General features: G+C 36.4%; 1 long non-coding RNA gene across 1 annotated transcript in view; it reads left to right on the plus strand.

The window, feature by feature from the left end:
• Positions 1-478: 478 nt before the first annotated feature.
• LOC115293180 overlaps positions 479-9,196 on the plus strand; it is a 14,182-nt gene continuing 5,464 nt past the window's right edge. The window contains exons 1-2 of the long non-coding RNA XR_003909403.1: positions 479-742; positions 6,127-6,205. This is a non-coding gene — a long non-coding RNA (uncharacterized LOC115293180). The remainder of the gene's footprint in view (positions 743-6,126; positions 6,206-9,196) is intronic.

The following is a 9,196-nucleotide window of genomic DNA, read 5'->3' on the forward strand; positions in this document are numbered from 1 at the left end:
AAGTCAATCACAGTAGTGGAGAATAACCCATTATTCCAAAGAACATAACTTAATAGAAAGATATTGTCTGAATTATTTCATAAAATCCCTCAATTCTTCAGCTTCTCTCTGAATCAAACCATTGAAAATGTTATTTTGCATAGAGTGAGCATATGTGACTCCAAAACTACCTTGCATGGAGACTTTCTTCATTTTCTGTTGTTGAATTAAAACCATTATAAAATCTACACTATTTCACTGGTCCAGAACATGGAAAATAGAGAAGGTCTATGAAATTCTGTGTGTGATGGTTACTTTTACAGCCTAACATGACTGAGTCATAAAGTGCTCATATATTTGGTTAAACATTATTTCAGGTGTTTCTGTTAGGTGTTTTTGAATGAGTTTAACATTTTAATTGGTAGACTGTGTAAAATAGATTGTCCTCCCTAATGTCAGTGGGCCTCATTCAATCAGCTGAAGGTCCAAATAGAAGACCTTCCCATGAGTAAGGAGGAATTCCTCTCCCCTGACTGTCTTCAATCTGGAATATCAGTTTTATCCTGTTTTTGAACTGAAACTGAAACATCATCTCTTCCTGAGTCTCAAGCCTGCCAGCCTTTAGACAAGGACTAAAACTATTGGATCTCCCGGTTCTCAGGCCTTCAGACTTGGACTAGAGTCTGAAGTGCACCATCAGCTTCCCTGGCTCTCCAGCTCACTGGCTGCAGATTTGGGACTGAGCAGCCTCCATAATTACTGTGTGAGTCAATTCCTTATAATAAATTGCTCCCTCTTCTCCTCCCCTCCCTTTCTTCCTCCCCCTCTCCTCTCTGTCTATCTGTCTCTCTCTGTCTCTCTCTCTTCTGTTTCTCTAGAGAACCCTGACCAAAAACTCACTGTGTAAAAAAAAAAATGTATCTTCTTTGATAATTAGAAATTCTATTACTAATAGACATATTTACTTAAAGAGAAAAAAATACAACTATTGCTATTCTTATCCAGGATTATACAAGTAATACATGTTCATTATAAAAGCAAAACACACAAAAAACAAGAAAACCTAAAAATTGCCCATCTTGCATATCAAATATAACTACTATTTACATATGCATATTTATTAGTGTATGCGTTTATACTGTTTTAAATCCTACCTTCATTGTTAATGATATATTTTGAGTATCCTTCATTTCAATAAATGTACTTATACAACACTTCCATTTACTACATACCAATTTCCTACTGTTCACATTTAAGATGTTTCTAATCCTTTATATAATAGGCAACATGAAAAGAGACATCCCAGTATGTATCATGACAAGTACTTGTGGCTGGAATTTCTGGGTAAAAATATGGTTGATGGGGCGCCTGGGTGGCTCCGTCGGTTGCATGTCTGACTTCGGCTCAGGTCGTGAGCTCACAGTTCGTGGGATGGAGCCCTGGGTCGGGCTCTGTGCTGACAGCTAGCTCAGAGCCTGGAGCCTGCTTCGGATTCTGTGTCTCCCTCTCTCTCTGACCCTCCCCTGCTTGCGCTGTCTCTCTCTGTCTCTCAAAAATAAGTAAAAAATATTTAAAAATTTAAAAAAAGAAAAAAGAAAATATGGTTGAAAAATACCAAATTGTACTATTTTTCCGGGGCCATTACCATGTCATCACTAAGAAATGTTGAAACAAGGTAATAACTTGTGGTACTATCTTCTTAGAAGGCAAAAGAAGGTCACAAAGTAGGCAGAGTGTTCAGGATTATTGCTCTTTGTCTTGAGAAAAAAGTCAGGAGACCTTTTAGGAAATGGAAGGAAAAAATATAAAAACCACCTCCACTAACGCCAGCAACTGGTTGCAGGGTACAGTTGCCAGTCATTTAAAGGTGACCAGATTGTCTCCTGTTTGCTGCTGAGGAGACAGTCTGGGTGCATTTTGGCTTTTGCACCAGCCAATTCTGAATCCCTCTTCCTGGCTCACGCTGCTTTTCTCTTTGTCCAGTCCCCTTCACACATCATACATCATGTGTTGGAACAAAATGCTAGCCAGTTTCTGGGAGGAGAGAGGCATTTAAAACCAAATCACTAATTTTTCTGTTGCTTGTCATTAATTTGCAAGTATTTAAAATGTCTCCATGAAACTATATCTTTTGGGTCAGTAAAGCACATTTAATGGATTAAGAATGTACGTGTGCTTTATGTTTGTATCTATAAAAAAGATAGATGATAGATAGATAGATAGAGATATCTTTATACAGGAGTGATTATTTTTCAGTTCTCTCTAACAGGGAAATCCAGAGACATTTAATCTATATTCTCTATTTTTCACATGAATAAATTTGCCAATCTCTAGCAAGTGCCAAATGCAAATTTATTATAATTTTAAATTGGCTCTATAATGGGCTCAGTGACAAAACATATGATTTAATATTCTTCATTATGGTATTGTTTATGTTCTATTGGAAAGTTCCTTTATTACTATTTAACCACATTAAATTTCCCTGAGGAGTCTGATTATCCATTAATGCTTTAAATAGATGTGTCGCCCTGAACTGACTAAAGAACTGAGCTTAATCTTTGATAGAGACCAGATGATGTTTTAGGAGGAGAAAAAGAGGAAATATTTGCTCCATATAATAAAGTACCCTTGAATGGGAGTTAAGAAGTGAGGCATGCAGATATTAAGTCAAAATTTTGCCTTGACCTAACCAAAAAGTATGTTATGGTTTCAGGTAAGAGAGTTAAATCATTCTTCAGATTTTCCTCTTAACTAGTCTTTGGGGAGACACTTACATACTTCAGTATATTTATGTTCATCACAACAGTACTAGTCTACTCTAAAGTAGAACCTCTTGTCAAATCATGTAAAACTATTTTCATTGCTGAAGAAGCTAAGCCCCAGATACAAAATCCATCAAAGTCATGAAGATTTATGTTGAACGATTATAGATATACTGTATAAAGTCACTATAGAAGTTGGAGTGGAGATTTATTTAGATCTCGAAATATTTTATTTGGCAAAGCTTAAAAATAAAAGCAAAAGAAACATGCTCTTTTAAATCATTCATTTCTAGAACTAAACACTCAATAATTCTAAGTAGAATACATTCCCGTTGCTTTATCCTCTTTATTTCATTATTTTTCCACATAATTCATAGTATTTTCATTAGTCTAGAACTGGGTCAGAAATCTAAGCCCTTGAAAATCCTGCCAATAAATCATTACAGATTTCCTATTCATTCTCCAGTTATACATGAGGAACAAAGTGCATTTATATAAACATCACAATTTCATTTAGGCATTCATTCAACAGATATTCACCAGGCAGTGGAAGGCATGGAGCCTTCAGGAGACAGTAAATATATACTCTTTCTTTCTCTTAGGAGAAATTGCAGACACTTAATAGGCTGTCTCTTTCTTTAGCCTTATTTCATACCTTTTCTCCATTATTCCCTGACTGTTGTCCCATGGGCCTTTCCAGTTCCTCCAATTCACTGTCTTGCCATTGGCCCTTGGTATCTCTGTCCTTTTGTGTGAGTTAATCTTACTATCCTCCTCAAATAGGTAAAACTCTTCATCAGACAACCCCTTTCCCATCATTTCTTCAAGTAAGCTCTCCCTGAGTCTTAAGCTCAGATTCTTTTGTTATATGTTCCTTCTGCAAATTAAAATCAAGTAATCATTAGAGTGATCATTTCTTTGACATCTATGTTGTCTACCTCCCTCTGAACCCATAAGCTTCATGAAGAAAGGACAACATCTTTCTTTTCTAATTATTTTATCCCTGGGGTCATATGTGCTGCCTAGAAAATGAAAGATATGCTAAAAGGAATACTCATAGAAGAGTCAATGAATTAAAAATGCAAGCAATTGCTTGAATGTAGACCATGAGTAGGGAGACAAGGCTTATCCAGCCTTTTCTTATACAAAAGAAAAAGAAAAGCAAAATAATAATCCAAGTGAATGCGAGGTGGGTGATGAGTGACATGAATAATACAGGCTAATATGATTTCAAAGATGGCAGGGTGCTGTGGGCCAAGTGTAGGAAATAGATTGGGTTAGAGTCTTATAAGATGTGGAAGATCTGGATGGATACGTGGTAAAGAGAAAAGAATTCTGGATTCTTCCTAGTGTGTTACAAAACTCCACCCCATCATTTGGAAGAAAGCTTTGAAGAAGGACACAAGAAGACAGAAGATCAGTTAGAGATGGGTAACAGTAGGATAGGAATGGGCTATATGCATTTGGACCAGGTTGTTATGTGGTCTAAATGGAGGAGCCAGAGGAGTGATTAATCGGGAGGTTTTGCTGGCAGAAGCAGGAAACAGCAGCACAGACTCACAGGGTGGATTTTATGACAGATTAGATTTAGAGGGCAAAAGAAAAGTCAATGATAACTCCAAGATCTCACTTTAATGTGATTATTATTTTTCATTAAATACATTAGGTTAAATCTGTCTATAAATACCATGCATGAAGCATTAACTATGAATAACTATTCTCAATTACTTATAAGCATTATATTCTTTTGGCTTCACAGCAACATAGAGGAGGCAGTATTTTTCTCTAGGGAATTGAGGCATTTGCCCAGTCATATCATAAGTAAGGGGCAGAGTAAGACTTGTGCCCAGTTTCTCTGTCTCAAAAGCCCTAGAGAGAGCCTCAGTAAGCTGCCTCTTTTAAAGGTCGGTTAATGTGTGATGTGATATTAACTTCAAATTAATCCAATGTTCTCTTCATGCTAGAAAAAGTAATAATGGGGCACATTTCAACTGGAACAAGATGGTGAAGCAGGTAAACTTTGCTTTAGGCTTTATTTGTACAACTCTCTCAACTCTCCCTCTGTACTGTCTCTGATGGCTTCCTCAGGCACCTTGGGACTGGGTTCTGCACTAACTTAGTTCAGACTAAAGTGATAATGCTTGTGAACCAGCCTTCCCCTAAACCTGTATTTTCATGTTAAACAATACTTTCATCTAACAAGTTTCCATATTTGCAGGCACTGGAGCATCCTCATTAAAAAGAGATGAAAATACATGCTGCTTTGGTTAAGAAGATGGTAGTGACCAGTGCCTTTGACCCCATCGTCTGAAAAATATTTAATGAGGCAAATGGGAAAATAATTCTAGTTTCCTGAGTAATTCACTCTAAAATCTACTAATCAGACCCATGGGAATAATGAACAGATTCGTCTTAGACACGAATAAGTAGGGATAAATGGATGGGTGCATAGGAAAGTTCCTTGACTCCTTTTAAAAACCAAACCATATAGACAACCACTTATTCCTCCCAGACATGAAGATAAAGTTATCTCTGGCTTGAATGAGTCCAAAGTATTGGTCCTCAGACAGTTTAATCAAGAATTCATTAGACACAAGTTATTTGCTTGGTCTCAGACCTAGGGTAGCCTTGAATAGCCTCCTTGAATTTGGATGATCAAAGGACAAAATAGAGATTGATGACCCCTCCTCGGAAGCAGTTGGTTTAATCGCAGTGTGGTTGTGTCTCCTGGTGCCACCTGGACTTGAAGTGGCCTACGCTGAGCACCAGTGAAAAATGGCCTTTTCATTTGGCTCAGGATTCTCTCTGATCCTTAATGCCTTCCATAATTAAGGAGTAACTACCAAGACGAGGGGCATTTCTAGGGGATTAATGGCCAGCTGGGAGAGTTGATGGCCCAGAGCAGAGGGGGGACTCATTAACCTCAGCTGGTTATTAATTCCTTAGGAGCTGCTTGGGGGTGGGGAGGGGGATGGATGTTCCAGTGTGGGGGTGGCCTACAACTCACTTTGACTGTATTTCCCGGAAAAGTAAAAAGTTAACTTTTAAATATTCAGAGGCACAGTACGTCTCCTTTGGCATTACAGAATTCCGTCTCTAGCATTTCATCTGTGCTGTACTGTCAGGTCCTCCCAGCTCGTGGAGTCTTTTTTCCATGGGTGCTAATGTGAGAGAGAGCAGAGATAAATGAGACAGGCTCTGAAGTGGCAACCGAGGTGAAAAGCCTGGAATATGCTAAATGATGAAGTTAAAAGGGTTATATTTCAGACCAACCGAGCCTCACCCTTTCCAAATCGCAGCCCTAATACAGGCAATTAGGGCAACAGTAGTATATTTAATCTTCTGTTATTCTTCTCTCCCTCCCACCCTCCCTCCCTTTCTTCAGAATATTCACAAGAATGTAGAAGACGTTTGAAAATACCATGTACTTCTGAGGGTGGTGGAAATAGGCCCTCTTTTATATGGTGAGTAGGAGAAATTCTGGAACAACCAATTAGTAAAGCAATTGATACCAGTGATTGAAATTTGAAACCTGCATGCCCCATGATCCAGAATCTCACTCCTCCACATCATTCCTAGAAAAAACTTTGTATAAATAAATGAGGATCTAATGGACAAGCATGTGCTGGGCCAGAATACTTATTGCAACTTTATTTATTATAGTAAAATGGTGTGATCAGCCCAAATATTCATCAGCAAAACAATGGCTAGATTATAGCATATCCAAATTACAGAAGGCTAAACAGTACTTAACAGAATGAAGTAAAAGCTATATATGTGAAAAGTTTCTTTAAAAAATTTTAATGCTTATTTATTGTTTGAGAGAGAGAGAGAGACATAGACAGAGCACGATTGGAGGAGAGGTGAAAGAGAGAGGGAGACACAGAATCTGAAGCAGGTTCCAAGGCTCTGAGTTGTCAGCACAGACATGTGTGAGATCATGACCTGAGCTGAAGTTGGACACTTAACTGACTGAGCCACCGAGGCCCCTCAAAATATATGTGAAAATTTCTTAAGAAATTCACTTAAGAATAGGAAAAAATATACACATGATAAAGATGTATTTTCTATGACACAATTTATGTGAAAATAACAACAAACAATATTGTATATTTTCTATGGGTACGTAGATACATAGATTCACATATATAAGTAGAAAATGATCTAGGGAAAAATATAACACACACACACACACACACACACACCCCGACATAAAAAGATGCTTACTTTTGGAAGAATGAAATTATGGGGATGCCGATCATAAGTGTTTATTTATACCAGATGGTATTTTCATTTAATACTTGATTTTTTAAAACTCAGATATTTTAAAAAAGCAATACAATTGTTATATGTTGGAAGTGGATATTGTTAAAAGTAAGAGCCAGGTTTTGTAGGGCTTCTGTGTTTTGGTCATGGTATGGTAGGCAGAAGGTTAAGAGCCTATACTTCCAAACAGTCCCCACAGAAAGGAATATGGGGAAAAGAAGAGCATATTCCCAACCACGTTAGGAGAACCTGAAGCCGTTTGCTCTGGGATCAGGAAATAAAAAGTCCTACATGCAAATACTGTCTACAAATGATGTTACGAAGCAATAACAGCACCTTATTAACCCCCTAGCAGTAATTCATTTAATGAGAGGAGTAAATGCCTCCCTGAAGAGCTGACAGTGGGAGGGAAAGACAGGGGATAATGCCCCAGGTGACTCAGTGGAAACTTTAGAGCTTTGGTTCTGGGGGTGCAGATGATCATTATCCACTGATACGTGTTCTGTAACGATGTCTGTCTCTAGGAATTAGATATTCTTTTAAAATACATCCAAAATGTTTTGAGAACAGACACATAAGAACTCCAAAGTTCACAAAATTAAAATGAATCTGTGTATCATGCCAGCTCTGCCATTTATTAGTTATACAAGTTGGGGAAAATTACTTAAATTCTTTGAGCATCATTTTCTCATCTATAAAATGAGGTAACAAATAATAATACTAGACTCATAGATTGTTGTCAGGATTCAATAGTCTGTGTAAAAATGTTAGTTCAAAATAAGTACTCAAAAGATGTTATTGGTATCATTATTATTAAAAATACTATAATTATTACAACTAATTATCATTGAATAGAGGCCAAGTATCAGAACTGGCTTCAAATAATGACTATGCCACCATTTGAAAAGGTGACCTATATAAACTAAATTACTCTCTGGGATCAAATTTCATTATTTGCTGTCAGTTTAAAAATAAATTGAGATGATGCATGTCAAATTAGAAAAATCTGTATAAAAATAAGTTTTATTTTTCTTGTTCTTGCACTTCTCCTCCTTCTCCTTGTTCCTCTTCTTCTTGTTCTTCTTCTCCTTCATGCCTCCTCCCCCTTTTCTTACTTCACTCCAGTAAATATGGATTTAAGTTTTATGTTCTGGTGTAAGAGGTAGAGTGATGAGTATTACTTGTCAGTAACTACTCTTCCCATTTTGATGTCAAACTTTTTTTCTCATTCTATGTTCAAGGCACAATTTTCATTGGTAGCCAAGAAGTTGATTTCTTTAGCTTTTCTGCCTAGCTAAGGAGTTAATTGAGTCCATGGGTACTTTCTGGCAGGATATGATATTCTCCAGTTCCTACATCAGAAGCATGGATCATATAAATAGTCATTATAATAAAATGTGACCCCCTAATACTGCTGCTCTAACTCCACTTTCATGTAGTAGTAAGACACATACTCCAGGTAATGAGAACACCTTTTGAAATACTTGTTAATAAGTTTCCCATGAAACGCTGGCCATCATTTTGCATTAAAAGCATTAGAATCAAATTTATAGTTTGATTAATAGGATTTATGTACAATTTGGTTTATAATGTGATTTATTCACAATAGATACCCAGGGCATAGAAACATTAGATAAGTGGATAAAGAAAATGTAGTGTGCATATATTTATATATAAAATAGATGTATAGTTTATATATAATTAAATAAATATTAAAAAACAAATACTAATGAAATATTAATAAACTAAAATAGGTTAAGACAATTAATTAAAGAAAACTTAGTTAAATATTTTTATTATATATGTATATATATGGCACATGTAAAATGGAATATTACTGAGCCATAACAAAAAATGGAATCTTGCCATTTGTGATAACATGGATAAGCCTAGAAGACATTATGGTAAGTGGAATAAGTCAGATAGAGAAAGACAAATACTGAATGATCTCACTTTACGTAGAAGCTAAAAACTAAAAGGAAAAAAAAAAAGAGCAGATATGTTGTCACCAGAGGCAAGAAATGGGAGATGAGGAAACAGATGAAGGTGGTCAAATGTATAAACTTTCAGTTATAAGATTCATCAGTTTGGGGGATTCATCAGTGAATACTGTTAACAATACTGTGTTGTATATTTGAAAGTTGTTAAGATAATAGATCTTAAAAGATCTCATCACAGAGGAAAAGAAA

Source organism: Suricata suricatta, chromosome 6, assembly GCF_006229205.1.
Source record: "Suricata suricatta isolate VVHF042 chromosome 6, meerkat_22Aug2017_6uvM2_HiC, whole genome shotgun sequence".
Classification (NCBI taxonomy): Eukaryota; Metazoa; Chordata; class Mammalia; order Carnivora; family Herpestidae; genus Suricata; species Suricata suricatta.